Source organism: Spodoptera frugiperda, chromosome 29, assembly GCF_023101765.2.
Source record: "Spodoptera frugiperda isolate SF20-4 chromosome 29, AGI-APGP_CSIRO_Sfru_2.0, whole genome shotgun sequence".
NCBI classification, from domain to species: Eukaryota; Metazoa; Arthropoda; class Insecta; order Lepidoptera; family Noctuidae; genus Spodoptera; species Spodoptera frugiperda.
In genome coordinates this window covers 10,701,155-10,724,432 of record NC_064240.1, presented here as the reverse complement: position 1 = coordinate 10,724,432, position 23,278 = coordinate 10,701,155, and the positions used below count along the sequence as shown (strand labels likewise).

The window sequence follows — 23,278 nt, the reverse complement described above, 5'->3', positions numbered from 1 at the left end:
TGGTGTTTATTAACGAGAAGACTTAAGAGCTAAACACTATTATTATACAACATATTTTATTAAAATATTCTAATCAATGGTCGTTGGTTGCCTGCCTCGTTGGTTCTGTTGGTCGCAAGTACGGCTGGGCACGGGGGTCTCGGGACCAATTCCCGAATCGTATAAGATATTACTGGACTTTTTCCGGTTTTTCTCTCAGTAGCACAGAGGCTAGAACTGTGCTGAGTGTATGACAAAGGCTCACCCCCTATTACATGGGACTTGTAACACAAATGGTGAAAACAGGGTTTTATATTGTACAGTGGCTTAACGTCCCATAACGTGTGCCTCTGCCTACCCGTTCGGGGATAAAATGGAATAACGATACGATATTTTAACAAAATATAAAAAAGAGTACTCTCTGAAGGAATTTGTAATGAAAAAATGCTGAAACGTGTAATAGATCGTATCAGCTGAAATTGAAAACGAAGCAATACATCAACCTGGCAATATGGTTTCATAAACATCGCATGTCAGTATTCATCGCAATCATTTATAACAAATTCATAGAAATAAAATACAGAGCTTAAATTAAAAACCCGGAAAAATATATTTAAATTCATGAGGAACTAAGTTCTAGGTCTTCTTACGTGAGCTTTCGTGAGGGGGGAAAATCATCCTATGGCTTCTCCCGTCTTGGGTAAGGCGGGAGGGAGTGTCAGACTCTTACTGACTAAAAACCACCCGTACTTTCTTCTGCTTTGAGCCGGAGTCCCGGTAACCTTTTACGTTATTTGCAGCTCCGGATGGTAGCTAAAGGCTAAGGTCGTGATACATAATCATACACATAACAAAAGTCATGTATACATACGAGTACGCTAATATTATAAATGTGAAGGTTTGTTTGATCTGATGTTTTTCCGTCATTCACGCTGAAATTACTGAACAGATTTTGGCGAAATTTTATTTACAGACAGGGACCTGACATGGGTGTTAGGATGCTTTCTATCCCAGCAATGGGTTTTGTGTTCGATTAATTCGGTTTTGGAGCCCAGTGGCGGGCTACAAAAAGATCTTACACTGCTAACCCTTTAGGAATAAAAAGGCGTTATGTTTTAATAATAGAATATCACGAAGATAATTCTATCTATAACTTTTATTGATTCCTACGCAGAGCGACGGTCACCAGGACACGTACTAATTAATATGTAGGACCCATACTTATCGTGACATGTACAAGTATTCAGTAATTACTTCGGTAATATTTTTATTACCGACACGAAACCGTAAAAGAGCTAATGACGGTAAAACGTAATTACATAGAACAATGACATGTGTTCGTAAAAATATATTTTCGTATAATTATACGTTTTACAAGACATAATAATTATATTCGTACGTCACCTTTGAAATAATAATTGAATCACTAGAACGTAATCATTATTTTATAAGTTGAATAACGGGTGACAAATTACTTTCATTTTAATTATCGTATTTTGTTACTATGTAGTCCATTAGAGTTATTCATAATCGTCTCCAATAAATCTTTTACATTTAAATCTCTTTTGGTACCGGTAACTATGGCAATTTACCGGACCCTTGGCAACTTTACCATACTATAGGTTTCGGTATAAACTATTTATCTAAAAATCTACATAGAATTCTGTTTTGTAATAGTAGTATTTTTTAGACATTTAAAGGAAATATTTACTGTATTTTGCGTAGACGCAAGACTGCTATTATGCAGTAATGGCCGTTTAGTGCGTGAAAATGTGCTAAAAGTTAGTAGTTCCTAAATTGTGCTCACAGAAATTATTTGTCACAGGTGAGTGAAATTTTGATCTTGTATGTAATACCAGTTGGCTTACTGTTGTAAAACCTTTAATTTATTGAAAATAATCGCTTCGGTAATGTTGACACAGGTTAGGTAAAGTTGCCAGGCCTGCTTTGTGGCAACTTTACCTACAGTTAGGGTATGCAATAAATGTTTTTTTCTTGTTTGTGTGTATGTAACCATTTTCTACCTAAATTTCCCAGTCCCCAATATCCTGGATTAAGTTATTGTATTTAATAATACTTTTGCTTTAAGCCAAAATGGCTCACATGAAACAAAACCGCAGAAAACTCGGAGCTCTATAAAAAGTATACGTTTCAAGTTACATGGAGATAGCAAAAAATTAAAAAGTCATTAAACATTACACAATTTTAAACATAAATACTTAAAATTTTAGAACTTAATTTAGTTTAAAAGGGAACTATTTATGTCAGATATTTACCTTTTTTTTACTTTAGGTTTAATAAAAAAATATACATGTTAAAAAAATCACATTTTTTAATTCTATCTATATTAGTTCTCCACGGACTCTTCGTTCTGGCACTTGTCATATTTTTCTACACAACTTAGCCTTGACAAGCCTGTCAAAAACACCACCTTTATTATTCACAAAAAAAAACAGTGAATTGGCAACTGTCTTGAGTAAATTACAAACGAGGTCATATCCCAGAAAAGGTTCTTAGGGAATTTACTTCTGTTCCCTAAAGCATTATAATACGAAGTAGTCCTAGATGAAGCCCTCTGTACCTCAACAACTCTTTAATATGCAATACACGAAATACGGCGCGTAGGTAAAGTTGCCAAATGGTATCTTTACCCATGTTGTTTTTTCGACTACGGCTAAAGTAAGCGTTTGTATATAATACGATTACGGTAAAGTGATGACTACAATTCTAAATATATAGTTTTGGTTTCTATGTCTTAAAAAATATATTTCGATTTTTGTTCCAAAATTGGTAAAGTATGTTTTACGGTACATCATATTGTTATAAGTACAGTTTTATAACGACTACCAAGGGACCGGTGACATTACGTCGTACTAACCGGAAGTCGTATTAAACGTACAGAAAAAAGTTTGTTTTTATAAACAGATAACAGTTAAATGCCCGTTTAATGAGCAGATAAAAAAAAACTCATTTTAATCAAAATATTAAATTTTTAATTATTCAAATTATGTAAGGAGTGTAATGTACGTACTACGCTTTCTTATATGGAAGTGTATCTAACGACTTTACATTTAATGAAAAAGTCAAATTTCTTTTTATTCGCGTTTTATCGCGTCACTTGATTTACCTACAAATGTACTAAATAAAATAAACAGTCAATTAATCAGAGGCGTCGCGCGGGGCGATAGTTGAGATAGCTATTCATTTAATTAATGAATTATTTGTAAACACGGCAACGCTCGTTTTTGTCTAACCGGACTTATGTGTGAAATTCGGTTTAAAAGCGGTTGGTCGTTTAAGCAGTCGTAATAAACGAATTTATATGCAAGTTTATACTACCAAACAAGTGCCTAAACTTTCGTCGCTAAAAACGGTTGTCGCTATAAAGTCGTACTAAAGGAACACACTGTACTACAAAGTATAGTTTGTAAAGAACATACAACTTTAAGTGTGGGAGAGCCATGTTTCGACAAAAATGGGCCGGCTCGACCGGAGTAATACCACGGCTTCATAGAAAACCAAAGTGAAACAACGCTTGCGTTGTGTGAGTAAGGTTACCGGAGGCCCAATTACCCCTTTTCCCAATCTTCCTAGTCCCCCAGTCCCCAACAACCCTTAAATTTCTAACCCCCAAAATGCCAGCACTTGTAACGCCTCTGGTGTTTCAAGTGACAATGGGCGGCGGCGATTGCTTACAATCAGGTGACCTCGTTTACCAGCTTATTCCATAAAAAAACTTAGCCATTTTTTAATTCTATTTATATTAGTTCTCCACGGACTCTTCGTTCTGGCACTTGTCATATTTTTCTACACAACTTAGCCTTGACAAGCCTGTCAAAAACACCACCTTTATTATTCACAAAAAAAAACAGTGAATTGGCAACTGTCTTGAGTAAATTACAAACGAGGTCATATAGGTCGTGCAATATTAATTGAGTGCTATGAATATAAAATCATATCGATTTTTTTAGTAGAAGGGATAAAGGCAAATGGGTCGAGCAAAGGTTTTTATAATAATAATATGTCTTTATAGTCTTAAAACTCTGAAACTTGAAAAGAAATTAGTTACTCTAGCGCAGTTTCATCCACTCTGCTTTGCCCCTATTGGCCGTAGCGTAATATTTTCATAACCTATAACTGTCCTCGATAAATGGAATATCCAACACAAACCACTTTTTTTTCAAATCGGAACAGTAGTTCCAAAGATTAGCGCGATCACATAAACAAACTCTTTAGCCGTTTGTATAACAGTATACTAGTAGTATAGGATGTATATGTACAAACAAAATATTATTACCTGTACTGAGACTTTTAGTTAATTAATGTTAAACTTTATTACCTACACTTTAAGTTTAATGTACTTTAATCAGAAGAGCGCTTTATATAATTCGTACCAACCTCTAGTGCTCAAACACGCCGAACTAAATATTTTCCTTTAAATATTCTTTGTGAAACGAAAATGTTGGGTACGGAGTCAAAAACTATTTTCTAAAAGCGTCAACGGAAAGCAGTGCTATAAATATTTTCAACACCGCACACAGCTTTCGACTTTATTACGAAGCATCGCGTACCAGAAAGTAACGTAAATAGTATGCACTAGTAAAAGGATCTTAGTGCTCTTACCACCGTTTTCAAACTTATAAAACTGAAGAATCTATGAACTTATTCCCCAAATGGTCTTGGGATAAAAAAGTGGTAAGATAAAACCTAGTACAGTACAGAAAAAAATATGGCTTACTCACTCCTACTGGTCGTTTCGTCTGCGTTCCCGTGACATATTTATCATTCCAGACCCTAACCTACTCCTGTTCCTAATTTCATCTCGATCCCTTTAGCCGTTTTGACGTGAAGGTGTAACAAACAAACATACATACAAACTTTTATAATATTACTTGGATTATAATAATTATCACTTACACTTGTATATCGTTATCACCTTAACAACTGACAGAGTATTGGAAACGCCGTCTTATTAACAATTTTATATTGATCCAAAAATATCTAAAAAGGAATATAATTTATTGCAAAATACCAGTCTGGCCTAGAAATAAAACTAGAAAGTTCAAATTCATACATGACAACCACACTTGAGACCACTTGACACGAGAACGAAGTAGCTATTTTTCTATTGTATTTTATAATAATATTTTCTGATAAATTGGTTGTTATTTATTTTATACAAATTGTTATCAATTGACTTTATTTATTTAATTTGTTTTGTTTGAATAAACATTGTCTCACACTAGGATTTACTCCTGTATCGTAGGTGCGTTTACAAACATACAAGTTCACATACACAAGACACCTAGACCCGAAACAAAAAATTGTGGATAAAAAGTTACACCGTGCAGGTATCGAACCCGCTCCACTGCTCGGCAGCCGGTTGCCCTGCCACCACACCAACCGTGCACACGAATTAATTATTTATTTACAAATTTACATACATATACAACATAACTGCTTACGCCACTACGTTATACAGTTGGAACAATATTAAAATCCATAAAATTAATTCGACTTTTGTTTAACACAAATGGATATTATAATATTGTTTGTAAGTCATATAAAAATAATATATTAGGCCATTGAGACTGTGAACTCAAGTCTATAAAAAGGACAATAAAAACTTATACAATTGAAGTTATTTAATGTACTGGGAATTGTGACAATTTCGTGTAATGGATTGAATTGTTCATATATTGTAATGTTTAGTGTACGGTCTTACCACCGCACATTTTTCTTTCTACTCGGCAACTTACTTTAAACTTACTATCCATTTAGGTACATCATAATCATATTTCCGCAGTACCTATTCTTATTTAAGACCACGAAGCAAGACCAAAGAGGAAAAGCCGTAATGTGATTGTGCGCTGTGACAAATAAAACGGGCTGCTTAATGATGTTATATGGAAAATAGACAAGGTTTGTATCATCTCGTACTCCGCGTAAAGCGCATAATTTTTGTTTATTTATTTATTTAAAAAGCTTTAATACATGGACATAATACGGTTGAAATTTTCTGCATTACGTTAAAGGGAAATCCGGTTAAGCCATCTCCTCTTTGTATTTGTTTTATATTTAAGACCAACAGAGCATTTGACAATTTCTGTCATCCTGTTATCTGGTACACTTGAAATAAGACTGCATTCGTCTTTTGTTTACTTACTACATAGTCTTTAATAATAGCCTGTTATCTAACTTTATCTTGTCTGCGTTTGTGCCCGACATTTTGGATGGTTTAGGTCCAAAACACGGTACTTAGATAAATTAGGTCCTTGTACAATGGCCCAGCCTTTGTTGATGTAGTGAAGGATTTTGGTCTAAAGTTTGTCTTGCTCTAGTTTTGGGTAGTAATTTTGGAATAGTTTTGGTTTTGGTATCCGGTTTGTGGATGGGTATTTTAAGTGGATGTTGATGTTATAATAGAGCTATAAACACACATTTTGTACCACATGGTTTGTTTCTTTTTTCAATTAATTTGTCTTGGTCACGCTAATCTTACTAATATTATAAATGCGAAAGTTTGTGAGATTGTGTGTATGTTTGTTACTCAATCACATCAAATCGGAATGAAATTTAGAACAGGAATAGATTGTGGTCTGGAATAACACATAAGGCACATTTGTTACGAGTGAAGCCGTGGTCAGAAGCTAGCAACATCATTAAACATAGCCAAAAATTTTATTGAATAAAAATAATCTATATAACCAATAGTGTGTGTTTAGTAAATAAAGCGAATGATTGGTAAACAAAAGCATTTTCTTTTTCTAATCGCAGATATTTTTATCACATCCCATTAATGTCAAGTAAAATAAGAACAACAATTCTTTTTTTTTCTACAAAAAGCCAGAGCATGTCTTGTTGATTCCGTAATCTCTTACCAACCAGTGGTTACACACATAAATATGTAGAAAATATAGGTCTTACATATTTCATGAGGAAACCTAATGATCTAAATAAAATCAGAAAAGTACCTACTACGTAGATGTTCTTGGCAAACTGCCAGCATGCTTTTGTACTTATTAATTTCTGCTAGTATGGTAAATGTGGGTTACAGACATGTATGTAGATATTTTATTAAAATTGGCGGTTTAGCATTGCCTCCTTGGTTTGTAGGTGAATATACAAAAGTGCTATTACACTTTTTTATAACATTTTGTGTGAGTTTGATTTGAAAAAAAAAAGCAAACAGATTTTTTTATAGTCTATCATAATTTAGTTTACTAACTTGAAACATGTAAGTGCTGTGCACACCTGCAAGTGACAAGTTCACTCTCTAAATAAGACCTGTTACAATGTTTTAAAAAATATGTAATTGTAATTGTGAACGAGTTGTTGGAGTGCCATAACAATAAATAAATAAATAAATAGTCAGTTTTATGTATGTATGCCAAAAAACAAAGTACATGTATCATTTTCATAGATCCTTATCATAGTGATGACTGATAATTCTCTCTTGACACATCTTAAGTGCGAGTACTGCCTCGACTCGATCAAGTATTATTATTAAAAAATATCAACGTTTGAATATTAAATAAAAGAGTAGTACTAGATACATCACTCCACTTTCTATCCATCTATTTATATAGTTATTTATGGAGGACAGCTTTTAAGACACTTTTAAGTTCTATTTTAACAACTCACATAAAATACCCTGGCTACGCGTGACGCAAATGTTACTTAAGACCCAATCCAAGCTAATCCCTACCTGAACCCAGTTTAAATTAAGCCTAGATTCGTATAAACTTGTTCTATTTATCTGCACCTAAACCATCGCCTAATCCATGTACCCAAATCGTGTTACTAAAAATAACTTTGCTCTTGAAACGGAACTTTGCTATGAAATTGAAATTGTGTTTATTTAAATTTTATTAATTTTGCTAAAACCATTATTGTACGTTGCAGAATGTTAACTGAAAATTATGAATCTCAAAATGTACACCCATTTATTAATAAAGGGTTGTAATAAATCTTCATGTTTGCATGCATACCGGTATTTTACACACAAAAAATATTCCTGCGTGTATTTTAAGCATAATAAAATATGAACCACGTATTTACGTATACATATACAGATGTGTTTAAAAGGTTTTGAAAATTTAATTCATTTCGGTTCTAAACATAAAAATTCTAGATATTTTTTTGTAAGAAAACTCACAGTAGGTACACAAGAACCAAAACTGCATTTCGCGCAAATGAAATTGAATTTCTGCTAGTGTACTTATTGTCCTTGAGGCATACCAGATGGCCTTTTCATACTAACAGCAAATTCAATTAACAACAATAGCAGTCAGCTAACAGTATTATTGAAATGGAAAAAGCGTCATTGACATGCAAAAATGATAATATAGTTTAATTTCTGATCTTGTAAAAAATAGTTAATTTCAGGATTCTTAAAAACAACACTATGTCTGGCTCATGAAGCAAATATAAAAAGAAAATTGTCATAACTGGATTTCCCTTGACACCGGGCAACACTCAATACGGACCACTTTAATTTCTGGTCCCATACTACAAAATTGTTGCCAATTGTGCCACATTTTAACGTGCAAAATTCTAACCGCTTATAAACTATCTACACGTTTTACCTGTAATATTATTTAGCAGGGCCGATTTTTGTGTCGTAGTGCATTATGGCTGGCATCTCCTCTTTGTACTTGCTTCATGGCTTGGTTACCTTTTTATAAGTTTGTCAATTCATTTTAGAACCTAAAGCTTATTTTTACTTTTCAAAATACATTTACCTATCACCTTTACGCCAATGTACCACAAAACACGATTTAATCAATTTGAATGTAGTCAGAAGTTTTTTTCAAAAGGACTCAAACAACAAAACGTAACAGTTTTTTTTTCAATCTCAGACATCAAAGCTTTACAAAACACATCTGTAGGTAGTCTAATGTAAGATTGAAACCTAAAAAAGATCAAATTGGAAATTCACAATCCAATATCTATTGAAAACCAGATGATAGAATGTCAAGACAATCTTTGATTTGGTTTCTTTGATTGAATCAATAGCACTAAGGTAAATCTAGACGTTTTTGGAGATAGACTAGGCATATGTAAGTTTAAGTAAGTAACTTAATGTTAAGATAGAATATAGTACAATAACATAATGTAACATACCATCTTTACTCAGGTTTTCTACCTGAGCCTAGCCCTAAAAATACTTTTTTTAACCGACTTTGAAAAAAGGTAGTTCTCAGTTTGACTTGTGTGTATGTATGTATGTTTGTGAGGGATTATCTCATATTTGGCCGAATCAATTTTGATGCAGTTTTCAGCCTTGTATATTTCAGACTTAGAAGAAGGTTTTAGGTACATCACCCGACTAAAAACATGGAGGTTCGCACTTTCAGTTTTGAAGGCCGTTCCCTTTTTTAATAGGTATTCTAAGTTAATTTTATAACTGGTGTTTTTTTTTAATATCACGCGATAACTGAATACTTCAATATCAAAACATACCTACCTATCTATTTGTGTAGGTACTTCGCCTTATCTTGACTTTTCCAACAAGCAAAGTCAAAGTATTTATTTTAATATTTCTTCGAAAATAAATCCAATAAATCCCAGACACTGTAAGGTTTCTGTCATTACAAAAGCGTCTACAATATTTCAGCTGAAAAAGAAAACAATGAACATAATATGTTCTAATTAAGTAAGGCAAAATGGCCCCATAAAGCTGATCTACTTACAAAATCAAAAAGTCAAAGCATTACTTTCAATTAATCCTTAATTAGGCACTTTTGAAACGTGAAATTGAATTGGCCGTCAGTAGGACTATCAGTGAAGCAATGTGTTCGTTCCAAAGTGTAGCTTCGAATAGAGAAGAACGAGCAAGAAACTCCATCAAAATTGAATTCTCTCCGAACAATATTGCCACTTTATGTACTTCATGAAAATTTCCTAAGAATCACTTTGAAGCTTGTATGTACGTATTTTTCAACGTAATTATAAAATCAGGAAGTGCTTTATAATCAAGCCGTTGCGAATTACATTATTAATTACATTATTAAGTCATTCTACGTATACTCTTCATACTGTTTATGAAAAGTTTCAAAGGGTAATATAATTCCAAACAAAAGAACATTAAAAAGTTCTAAATTAAAATTCCAACCTTACTTTGCCCGACTAGGGAATTGAAACTAAAAACCTCATTGTAAATAAATACTTACTTATTTGAAAAAGTTCGCAATACTAAAATAAGTTAGAAAGGTCGTTAAATAATTTTGAGAGTGATCTCTGTCTAGTGTTGATCTGTAATAAACTAAATTGATTGATTTGCCAAAGTTACTACATATAAGTTTTACATCTAAAAATAATTGCTCTCTGGCAAGTTAGATAGGTATTAGTTATATATAACTTTCGAAATTAATTACGAATCTATTTACTTTTTTTTATTAACATTAAAATAACATTGAGAGTTTTATTTAGTCAAAGAGTATTAATGCAAAGCTATTAATTCATCACGTTTCAACCTATCTACAAGTTTTTACTTATATTATCAATGAACGCGGCTCATTTGTATTACAACAGATTTTGTAGCAGCAGACAGTAGAGTAGCAGTGCGACAGTCCCTTTAGCATGGCTTGAAACTAATCGAGTTTCTCGTCGACGTGATTCAGCCGAAAAGCATAATAATTAATGTAGTATGTCTCACGAAAGTTATTATATAAAAAATTATCAAGGTCACAATATTTTATAACGCATATTGTTTATAATATGCTACACTGAAGCTTACAGAGAAAATTAAGCTCAAAATTAAGTATAGTACGCAACAGCTAAAACATACGAACAGACGTGGCACATACATGACGTAAGAAAATAAAATTTATTTTCAGACGTTTTCATGAAATATTCAAATCAAGGTTGCCTACGTAACTTCACTTTCCGTTCCAATTACTTAAACTGTCAAACAGCTCAGGTGTAAACGTGGTTTAAATAAAGTTTTTGTACAGTCTTGAGCAGTAAGCTATAAGAAATTGTTTATGATCGTAAGCTATGGGGCTTAAGGTTTCGAATTTAAATGGTTAATCGAGATATACCGATTTTTAAATTCCATTATTTTAAAATGCTCTTAGAACAAAGAAATTTAGTTGAGTCTAGATTAATGAATAAAATGTGTCTCTTTGTAATATTGAAATAACTACATGCATACATGCATATACACATGATACATTCACCATTTTAAAACCACTTGTTTAATGTGGCTAATCTTTGAAATAGCTGGTTTGACGGAACTTTTATTATCAGATAGCTGATGCTCCTTAGCAAGAAGTAATTTAGGCTACTATTAGTTACAAAATCCGTAATCCACGCGAATAAATCTGCTTTTATACTAACATAAGTAAAACAGCCTCATTTTATACTAACATAGTGAGTACGTGGATATCTATACATAATATACCTCTTCGGGAAAACCTCTCCAAATCTTCACGTATTACCCAAAGATACATAACAACAACACGACTGGTTAAGTTCATGACTGTACCATTCACTGACGTAACTTAGGTAATAGTATCGATGTTTTGAAACTACAAGATCACGCTTTTCATTATACTTAATAGGTTTAGGGTATGTCTCTAAGGAAACTGGGTAATCAAATAAATATTAGGTAATCATATAAAAATCGTCCTCTTGGGAACATATTATCGAACAAATTTCGACTTATTGTGGTGTCGTATGACAGTAAATCTCGTAAACTTTAAAGACTAGAATGAAATATTAAAATGAATAACTTTTTTTTTAAATAGGGAGCCGCTTTAATACTCTTTACTGTCTCCATTTTTAAGCCAGGATTTTCCCTAAAACCTTCTCTTAAATCTGAAAAATACTATGCTGAATACCGTATCAAGATTGACAATTGGACAAAAACATACATACATAGGGCAAACTAAGAACCACCCTTTTTTCAAGTCGGTTAAATAACTCTAACCACTAAACTTTCAAACGGACTTTATTATTAAGTACCCTTATTTAAAAACACTACAACAACAAAATAGGCTAAAGACTATTTGTTCGATAAAACAGGCTAAAAAACTGGAATTCATACCCTTAATAAACCCCTTCGCAAAATAAAAAAAAAACCTGAAGTAACATAACGTTCAAATAACATGTCTCAATTACAACACTTTAAAAATAGTACGGTACTAACGCACCTACATACTTCAGTCAATTAAATTACCATCGCCCACTTTCATTTATTGGAAAAAAGTCAAATGGGGACGAGGAAAACAATGATCCCCTACTAAGTTAAATTAGTAGTTAGGTATATAGGTTTATCAGCGAACCAACACCTGGTACCTAGACAAAAACCATTACTACCATCTGCGACCAATACGGCAGCCATTTTGAATTAAATAAAATAAAAGTACGTATAATTTATTAAGGTAATCATTTTAATGCTTTCCTATTTACTTTATAAGTAGATTTTTGTTATGACTTATTTTAGAATTGAATGATAATATTGTTTGAATTGTAGAATAATGAAAGATAAAATTGTTTGAATTGTAGAATTGTCTATCACTTAATACATATAATATGTAGAATTTTCTGTCTCCTTAATCAGGCTTATAAGAGAAGTGAATTGTAGTTTTAATACAAAATGTCAAAGAATAGCATTTCCACTCATTATATTTTAAATAGTAGGTATATAAATCTAGTGCCCGATCTCTACCCGATCGAAATGACAAACTAAATCATCAAATTAATTAAAATTGATTCACACATAACAGAACAGATACATAACGCCCCTTTTGTTTCCCGGAAGGGTCGAAACCTATATGTCCCAAATAGAAGGAACGACCTTAGTAATATAATACAGACCATAATTACATCATTTAATATCCTCTAGGTCAATGCCCTCATCAATGTAAATCATCAAACATAATTGTCTAGTCAAATGTACAGACAGAATATTCTCAACAGTAAATACTGACGAAACAAAACCACAGGATTCTCTGATAAATTCAAAACAAACGATGGTTTTGCTTATTCCAAAAACATTGATGTTAATTGCTTTGGTAAGCGAATTCAGCCTGAAGTTCCGGATTGTCTCGCCTTCGCAAAATTACACATCACTCCAAGTTCTGTTCTCGTCGTATATTTTGTTTACTCATTGTTAGATTTTGCTGAATGATTAAATCTCAAATAGGCCCTTTGATTAAACATTTGTTTCTACCGCGATTGGATTTCATCCGCGTGAAATGTAAAAGATTTTTCTACGGTACGTAAAAAGTAGACTATGATGTAGAATATGTTAAACAATTGTAAGAATATTTTAAATTCAAACCAGACATCGATTGCACGGCAATTACTGGAGTAAGCGCTTTAGTTCTTATTTAAATCTAGACTAAGCCAGTCTAGACTTATAAATAAAATTAAATGATGACGCAGTATGAGTTACTTATAGTTTTATTTTAGAAAAAAAAATATTTTAGCAAAAAATCTAAATCTAAATTCTGCCAGAAGTCATTATTCTACGCGGAGGAAATCACGGTCAACAACTATAGTAGTTTATACAATATGAGTTGTGTATAAGGGTTGCCTTAATTTTGTTTGTGTAAACCACTGGTCAGTTATAGTTATTTTATGTAATTTAATATACGCATATGTGCCTTGTAACACTTTCTAGGAATGTCTCTATGTTCTTTAAGTTTATCTTCAAGTAACTGTAACTTGTTGAACAGAAAACAATTAAAGCTTGACTGTATTTCGGTTGCTTATAAGAAATGGTTGTATGAATTTATACACAAATAGTAATATCGTACATGGTAGAATTTTCTCTCCAATTCTGATGAAAAGTGGGTGTACAGTAAATACACATCAGCATACTCTTTGAAAAACAAGCAAAATATATAAAGATCACCTACCTACGTAAGTGTATTTTGGTAACATATTTATTAAAACCAATTTGGTTTAAAAAGAATGTGACTTTTATTTGAGATTGAATAAGTTACCCTTTTTCAGTGACCGAGTTATTGTAAAAGCCTCTAGTAGTCTGTATAAATGTTATTTATTTTTGTTGCTCTATGTCTATGTATTTATATTATGTAATAGTTCATAGTTGATTGATTTTTGTTTTACCTATTTTTAGTAGATTGTTTGTGCTTTTTCTTCTTCTTCCAATTTTATAATTCTTTATTTCGTGTATATTAATGTAACTGGTATGTGTTAGTTTAACCAGATTAACATAAAAATAATAAATGAATAAATCTTGGTGCGTAGGACCGTGACGTTCCATGAAATATTATTTTAATAATGTGCACACGATCATGAAATGTATTGATTATTATGATACGGGTCTGTATCAAACGCGATGTAGATAGAAAGAGGTCAAATAATTAAAAGATTCAATAATGAGACTTTGGCTGCCAACAGAAAATTTTCTAAAAATCACGGTTTACTCACGTAAATTTATGGAGAAAAGCTCTACTACACTTCGTTACACAGTACTACTACAGTTTTGTTGCCGCGTCTGCGGACACAGCTCGTTATGATGGGTCCCTCTGTGACTTGAAACTAGAAAAGCTTTTTTCTATTAAGTGACGTGAGTAAACCGTGATTTTTAGTTAATTTAGAATGTTGAAACATTCTTCATTCATTCATTCGATAGTTATTATAAAAATACAACAGAAAATTGTTAAAGGCAAATATATATTATACCCAAGACGTTTAACATGTTGAGAATAAAAATTATGATACGTTTTTTATTTCAGTCAGTCTTCAAAAATCTCTTAAATAATGAAAAGTTTTAATCCACATAGTCCCTTGTTGCCCTTTCTGACGACGCGACGTTTACTTAAGCGTGGGTACCTACTAGGACTAGGAAGTGTACATAGAACGTTTTCATTTAATTTGCAAGAATTAAGAATTAGTCCAGTTGAACAGAAGTATTCTTTGAAAATTTTGTAATGTGTATAGAACAAGATCAAGAATTGCAACTAACAATACAAGTCATTCTTTCTAAAATTTCCTGCTTACCAATCAAATTTTCAACCACTCGACCAAAAGAGATAGCAACTATACCCATATTATACAATAATCGAACCTAATTGTACATGATTTTTTTTTAAGGGGGGAATATCATGAAATGCCTTCGCCCGTTGGGAGAGGCGACAGGGAGTGTCAGACTCTTACTATCTAAAAAGCACCTCCTTTCCACTCCTGCTTTTCGAGCCAGAGCCTCGGTAAACCCACTAAGTAGTCCGCAGCTCCTTTAAATGCATAAGGTCTTAAATCTGCACAAACACAAACAGTAGTATCGATCATTTAATTCCAAGCTAAATTGAAGTCTTGTAGACGTAGAAGTTAGAGTAGCTAAGTTATAGCGCCTCAGTTAACTAGTTTCGGACTGCAGACTTGTCATTGTATCCGAATGCTATTAATATCACGAAATATACAGAGTAATCTATGTAGATTATTTTAGATATACGAAGATTAATGTAAAAAGATAGAACAGACAGACGAAAGAAAGATGAAAGTCAACAACTATAGACTATCAGAAACATATTTATACACTTGGGAGCCACTAGCGTTTTTCTTTTTTTTCATTTAAAGAAGCCGCCACAACATCATAAAAATATTCGTTTTGCAAAAACAAATGTTCTCATGTTAAAGGTAATGAAATTAAGAAAGAAAGAAACTAGTATACAATCCAAATATATACTCAAATCTAATCAAAACTTTTGACCACTCCAATAACGTGAGCCAGATTTTTTTTACAAAAGTCTACTAAAATTATTTCCACAACCTAGAACTTCCCTATTCTAATAAATATCGACACATATCTACTTACAAGCACCAGGAAACGAATAACATTACTTCCCCGACCCGCATCTCGTTAACAAGCCTCAGTTTAACTCAATATATATCAAGTTACTTCGCTTTGACACTGATTTCACTCACAACCACTTGTCGTGGTGTTCAACACCTTTTCCAATGTTAAAAGCAATTTATTCTCTTGTCAAACTGAATATATGTCACTTGTACTCACTCAGGAATTTTGACTGGATCTGTAAAGCTGCGTCTTCGCTGGGAGAACCGAGCACGAGCGGAGCACGAGCCGAACACAATGCGTCTATTGTAGACCAACTTACAAGCCTCGAACGACCGCGCTGCGAGCATTTCGTTCGTGCTCAGCTGCGTTCCGCCTGTGTGTTATGCCGTTGTGAACAGCTCCGCTTGTGCTCCGCTTGTGCTTCACTTGTGCTTCGCTCGTGCGGTTCGTCTAGCGTAGACGTCTAGCGTAGACGCAGCTTTAGAGTACAGACGTCTCTGGGCACACATTGAATAAATTTTAGAATTAAAGAGACTTGTTTGTTGTTGAATTTTACGTGAACAACAATATGAGAAAGCCGATAACATAATAATTTATTTAGTATGTCTCGCGAAAGTTATAATCTTTATATATATAATTCTTCTGTACGTGTGTATGTCACTGAACTCCTCTTAAACGACTAGGCGGATTTTGATGAAACTTTTTGTGTGTGTTCAAGAGGATCTGAGAATGGTTTAGATTCACAATTTTGTCCGCTGGACAATGTTTTTTTAATTAATTTTTAATTTATTAGTAGTTGTTGATTTTGGAATGTTTGACATCGGATCCGACGGACGGCGCTACCATCGCAGTGTCAAATATTAATGACGTTAGATATTGTCATAACATTTGAATAATAATTTTCATCAAAAAGGTCCAGAATGTTTTAGCTTATTAAAAAAGTTTAAAATTTTCAAATTAACGTGTAGACAGGACAACGTCTGTCGGGTCCGCTAGTAAAATAATAAAATTGTATTTAAAGAGAAGAATTTGTTTAGAAGAGTGTACTGAAAAAAATCAATACAACACGTTACATTGTAACAGTAGATATGCTTATTATATTGAGATACTCAGTACCGTACATTGTATAAAAAAGAAAAACGTGAAAATCTTAGCAATTTAATATTGGTCCCAAAACCGAAAACGTTAAATCAGCCCCTATTTCATGGGACTTATAAAACAATTGGTGAAAAGTCGGTGTACTTTATTTTCAAGGATAAAATGCGTGACGTTGCATATATACTGAACGTTACATTTAAAACATAGTGCATTTATTTTGTAGACTAACGGAACAACCAGATCTATGCCACCTAGTAAGAAACATCAACGCTACAGTAAAATCTACTAGGTATATAGAAAAGAACATTATTATCACCTAACAAAAAAGTACGCTAAGCTTAAACTATAATAAACTCAAAAAACGCTATAAAAATCGCGACAATTTGTTAAACCCAATGACTTAAAGAGCCACCCGTCACAAAAGTTTAACAAATTGCACTCAATTCTTCTCATTCCAAATTCGATTACATATTGGCACTAAGGAACATTGTTCCTTAAACCCTTAGGAAACTTATAGCCTTTTTTACGACACCCATTTTCCGTGACCTTGGTCCAATGTCACGCCTTATTTTAAGTAAGATCCTGTGATGACGTCATTTTGCCCTGGAGAAAACAGGAGTAAACTACGTGGCTTAAAGTAAGGGAGCCTATGTGATGGAGCCTGGGGGAACCCCATGGCTTGATGTGGGCACCTAAATGTGTTATAGAGGGTCCTTTGTAAATCTTGAGTTATTCCAAGATTGGAACACTGGAGCTATGCTCAAGGCTTTTGTTGACGGTTTACTTTACCATAGAAAATTATGAATAGGGATTTTTTATGTACATCAACGTATCTGCCCTGTAGTTTTAATCAATTATAATGAAAAATACAATGATGGAAAATATAACCCCATTACTGAACCTGAACCAAACCATTGAAAAATGCACAATAGTTTTAGAAAAGAAAAATCGCAGTAGACGTTGTTTCACCGGAGCTCGGACTTCCTAGCGAGTTTACCGGAGCTCCAGCTCGAAAAACAAGAGTAGAAACGAGGTGGTTTTTGATCAGTAAGAGTCTGACACTCACCCAAGGCGGGAGAAGTCATTGGATGATTTTCCCCTTTTAAAAAAAGAGGTTATTCCGAATATTATCAAAATTAATCATTAATAATTATTTATATTCATGTTTACAGAAATCGTTACCAAGTACTAAAAGTCTAGGAATAACTTAATACTCTTCACTTTAACACTGAAATTAATTCGGTTATTACATTTAGTTCCCGCGGGACCTTACAAATCTGTTTTAATTTTAATGGTTCTATACAAAATGAGAATTATGTAACCGTTTTGATTTAAATAATTTATTAGAATTACCACTAAGCCTTGTTAAATTTGTACCTAAGTATTCTATACATATAATAACATTACTATATTTTCGAAGAAAATAGCACCTAAGTGCTTGTCTATTCAAATAACACTCATATATTCTTAAATAGTTTTTATGCACTTAGTAAAAATTACAACATTATTTTATCACGCAATACTTTAAATTATATTAATGCAATATTGTGATAATTTTAAAACAAAAATACAAGACACGTACGATATACAAATATACAAATGAATATAAATCTAATTATACGTACCTAATATTAAATGTACTTTCTCACAACCCCTAAAATTCTCACAATCTTATTGGTCAAAATAGTCGCGGTGAAGATAACTGAGTAATCAATTATCTTTATTCAAACCCGTATTCGGAATTCGCACCCAACAAATACAATGAAAATAACTGTACCATGTAAAAAGTATGTCATAAAAACAACACATTAGATTTTAAGCACGAGTACTAATTCATATGTGTTCCTATTAAATACGTAATGTTGACCGAATCTCATAATATAAAGAAAATATACCTAATACTATGTGGGACGGATTGGAAGCTAATAGAATTAGAAGAGAACAATGAAAGATAATGCCTAACAACCTTCATGTTTGATAAAAGAAACATGACCAAATTAGAAATCAGTATTAACAAAATCAACATAGAAAGTAGATATCTAACTCACTAGACTATTTTTTTCAACGGCAAACAAACAGACGGATCTACTGATGGTAAGCAATCAACGCCGCCTATGGACACCCGCAACACCAGAGAAGATACAAGTGCATTGGCGGACTTCCAGAAGAAGAAGCTATTGGCCCTAACTCACACGGTGAAACAAATGTTTACTGTGATGCTAAGGTATCACCCGTGTTGAGCAAAGTAAGACTCTCCCACGCACGAAACTCACTTTAAACAGTCCATTTATTTATGTTTATTGCAGAGTCAGTGGTCTCTAAGTTCAAAAGTGAACCCCTATTTGGTCTTCCCGTGAAAACCCATATCATGTCATGGTGTGGTTACTGCCCTGTCAACAAAAGTTGTATGGAGGTCGTCTACCCATCTTACACCTACGCGAAATTTACGTAACGCCGTCAAAAGTATTTCTATGAATTAAACATTTATAGGAGTAAATAGAATTGAAACCCTTTTTTTATACGTAACTTTTTATAATACAATATTCTCAGTAATATCTATAGAACACGCGAAACCATACTAAATACTGTATATATTCACATACATATATAAATAAATTGAGATGAATCAATCTCTACAATCTAAATTTGTTCATTTTCTCTGAATTTAACAAAACAACCATACTGGTTTAACTGAATGATAATATACATTGAAGCTTTGACATTTATAATAATAACAAAAGTAAACAAATACCTATCGGATTCCCAGAAATATTTAAAATGACATACATCCAAAGAGACTTATGAATTGTTAATAATTTATTATCTATCTTGTTTTAGAAGTCATATGAATGGACATCGTCCCAAAACTAGATTCTTCAAACTGAACACTCGCATCGAAAAAAATGTAATCCAAATTCTCGCATTTTCTATTTGTGAATAGTCACCGAAATTTACATATTTTTATCGATAGGCTGTTGCCGAAACCAATAACATACGTTTTCAATAATATGTTTGAGGAAAAACATGTTTCTCCTTCCGTAATTGAAAAGGGAAATGAGGAAATATGAAACGAAAAATGGACATCACATTCAAGGGACGTCCCGAACATTATAAAAGTTTTCCAAGTCAAATATATCATTATTACTTCGTTATAAAATCGAAACAAAACTCGGCGGAAGATAATTTATGTTTTTTCGCGACCTAACTCTGGTGAGCGCCCTTAGAAAATTTATGGGAGCATAAGTTATCGTTTCTGTCGAATATCGTTTTTTCTTGCAAAAAATTGGTAATAGGGTAGATGACTAATTTTTATTTCAATGCCCGTCTTGTAGGTTATTTTAAAAAATTAGACGCGTATTTTTTATTTTCTTACGGAGTGAAGTATTACAGCAACAAATACTTTCGAAATATATTTAAAATATTGCGTTACGTCGCTTCAAAGTACGTTTTATACATAGAAATGACGTATTTGTTCCCACTCCTAATTAAACTTTGATTTGTTTTATCTTCTTTGTATTGTTATCTAATATAACAAAATAAAAAATGCGTGTCTAAGATTTTTTATCTAACTAAGAGAATAAATAGAATTTTAATTTGTATACCCTGTCACCACCCCTAATATTTTTTTTATGATTAACTGTGGGAGTATATCGAAAAATCTTTACATTTTCTGTGAAACCCATATAGCGGTAGGTAGGTAAAATTTTACTTTTTCGCATACTTTCACGTACTTCTTGGTAGCCCTTTTTCTGCATATTATGTAAGGGGCCGGGGAAATTCGGTTTTCCGCAGTTATTTCGAACCTAACTGATGAGGAAATTAAATATACATCTGCCTTTTACCCCCGAAGGGATAGGCAGAAGTGCACATTACGGCGAATTAAATATACATCTATCAATTACAAAGGATTGGAGACTAAACCTTTGATATTTATCATAGCCTTGTGGTACTAATCAAAATTAATAAGATTGATACTAGATCCAGATGTACTTAGTGGGACAAAATTTTAATGTGGAGAAATTTTGAGCTGAATTAATTTATCTATATCTGAGTATCCGAAAGTAATTCGTAAGACTCTCAGATAAATTATTAAATACTACTAAACTTTTTTAAACTTCTTAATAGATAGAAAACTGTATAAAAGGATGATGTAGCTCAAATGATTCGTCTTTGTAGATACGAGTTTAAATCCTGTACCGAGTTTAAATCCTGTACGATTTTGCCATTATCTTGATGAATTGCGACCCCTATAGTTTCTTTTGATGTCTCCTACTATTCACAATAGCCTGAAATTTCGACTTCTTCTTGCTATAAAAGTGTCTTGTGAAAAGGTCAAGCTAAAACTAGTTTTTAAATATTTTTTGCTTAAGGCAATGGAGAATGAGAATTTTCCGCAATTTAATTATAATTTAATATTGGTGCATTCATAAATTCCGCATTTTGTATTGTTTTTTTTTTTTATTTGATGTGGTTTGGAAACTTATACCTATGTTGTTTTTTTTTATTTTCATAATAAAAAAAATATATCAACAAATAATGACTATTTGAAACGCATTTCTTATAAGTTAAATAAATTTTTATATTTTCTATAAATATTTCTTGTGTTAATGTTATTAAAGAAAAAAGGAAATCTATTTATTACTTTTCATAATTTTTCACTAACTATAATATTCCATTAATAATTTATTTTCTTGTTCTAATTCTAAAATAAAATAAAAACACAAATCTAAAGAGTTATACTTACTTTGTATCCTAAACCGAAAACTTTTTCAGAAACAAAACAAAACTTTTCAAAAAAAGTGAAATCAACAATAGTTTTTCTATTTAAATAATTTCACTGAAAACACGAAACTGTATTGTATTTTCATTAAATTATTTTAAAAGCACAATTTGCAAATATTTTAATATAGTATTAAGTTATCGCGAGTGTACTATGGAACTGTTCGAACTTCGAACACGACCGTTCCCCTCATTCACCGCGCATAGACTGACTGGACGAAGCGCGATTGATAAAGCGTTTGGAACCTCCGACGTTCCGAATTCAAAAAAACAAACAAGCCAATGGCCGTTATGATATATTTGCGTTATTAATTTTGATACGTCGCGTTACAATGTACCGCGAAATTTATTGATTTTTAATTGGTTCTTGAGACTTGAGAAGAAAAATGTATTGTTTTGACGAATTGGTATTGTTTTGTGAAGCCGTCTAAATATACTTGTAGCTTTTTAGTGAACACAGGTATTTTATTTGTATATCTAGTGATTTGATTTTGTTTTTATTTTACAGTAACCTAATGTATTATAATAATTTAATTTGAATATTTTATTTTGTTTCGTATTTTATGTTAATAAGAATTAATTTTAATTTTATATAGTTATTAATGTAATTTATTGTAATTATGATTTTATTTTTTAAAAATATCAATGTTTAATACTGAATTAATCTGGGAGGAGCGAGACAACCTCAACATAAGTGTTACGAGTATTAACCAGTTACTGAGGCTGTTTTGATCACTTGTGTTATGTAAATGTAACAGATTAATAAAGGAGTATTTTTACATTATATTTTTACTTTGTATTACAAAAATTATAATGCAAGTATAAGTCTCACGAATTATAAGCAATTTCTTGATGATATTATCTTTTATAATAACATTGAAGAACTAAATAAATTTAATGTTAAAAGACTTTTTTGAAAATTTCACGAAGTCATATTTTCTACTAAAAATTAATAATAGTGATTAGTAGAAAACGTAATATATACAATAATTTGTTTTTAATTAATTTATAATTACTCGAAAAATATTAAATTCTTCCAAATTCCTAAGCAATTCAAATATCATATAATACCATGGAATTGCCGTGGCTTAATATGTTTTATGCAAATTATAATAGGTCATTGTCCTTTTTTAATTAAAAAAGAGAAAAATGAAGGCGTTTATGGCTCGTCAATTCACCATAGCGACATTCTTAATGAATTGCTAATTTCTATTGTGAAGATAGAAAAAGAAAATGACACCAACAGTATAATGGTGTTTAATTGAATTTATTTATTTTTAAATTTGACCTGGCCTGGACTATGGCCAGTGCCATTATGTTCTAAATTCAAAAAAAGTGTGGTAGAGCAATGCTTCGCTACGAATGGGGCGGCTCGACCGAAGTGATACCATAGCCTCACCGAAAACAGACGCGAAACAAAACTTGCGTTGTTTTTCGTTGTGTGAGTGAAGTTACCTAAGGCCCAATACCCCTTTCCCAATATTCTCAATCCCCGATTCCGTAACAACCCTTAAATTCCTAACCGCCAAAAGGCCGGCAATGTATTTGTAACGGCTCGGGTGTTTCAGGTGTCCATGGGCGGCAGCGATAGCTTACCTATGTGGCGTGTTCCATAAAAAAACATTTCATAGAAACTCTAGCATC

The 23,278-nt window shown here is 32.4% G+C and overlaps 1 protein-coding gene across 4 annotated transcripts in view; it reads right to left on the bottom strand.

Annotated features, from left to right (window-relative positions):
• Positions 1–21,828, bottom strand: part of LOC118268412 (tachykinin-like peptides receptor 86C) — a 99,258-nt gene extending 77,430 nt beyond the window's left edge. For all 4 annotated transcript variants that reach the window (XM_050706616.1, XM_050706617.1, XM_050706614.1 and 1 more), the window contains exon 1: positions 21,600–21,828. The gene's annotated coding sequence lies outside the window, so the exon portion shown is untranslated. The remainder of the gene's footprint in view (positions 1–21,599) is intronic.
• Between the last annotated feature and the right edge of the window lie 1,450 nt (positions 21,829–23,278).